Here is a 354-nt window from a genome sequence, read left to right as displayed (position 1 = left end):
ACACTTGTTTACAACAGGGTCCAACATTCTCCTGTCGTTCTCCTGTCATGTTCAAAGCAAGCAAATGGACCCAGAGTTGAACACTGGTCATTTTTACAGTTTAGATTTGCAAGACTCAAGACTGTATCTCTAGATTTGCACTGCTGGTGGGCCCCGGACCAGACGTTGAGAAACAGTGGTTTAAATGCAACGATGAGAGTTTCCGATAGGCTGAGAATGTTGTGTACGCGTTCAAGTTGTTCTGTGTTCTCATTGGACAAACGGAGCAAACGCAGCGGCTCCTCCACTGCGATTGGCTGAGCGACCCCTGAAAACAACGGTCCGAATTTCAAACGGTGAAGGCTGAACGTCGCA

Source organism: Electrona antarctica (genome assembly GCF_951216825.1).
Source record: "Electrona antarctica genome assembly, chromosome: 7".
Lineage (NCBI taxonomy): Eukaryota > Metazoa > Chordata > Actinopteri > Myctophiformes > Myctophidae > Electrona > Electrona antarctica.
The sequence above is the reverse complement of the archived record's forward strand: the minus strand, read 5'-3'. Positions refer to the sequence as shown.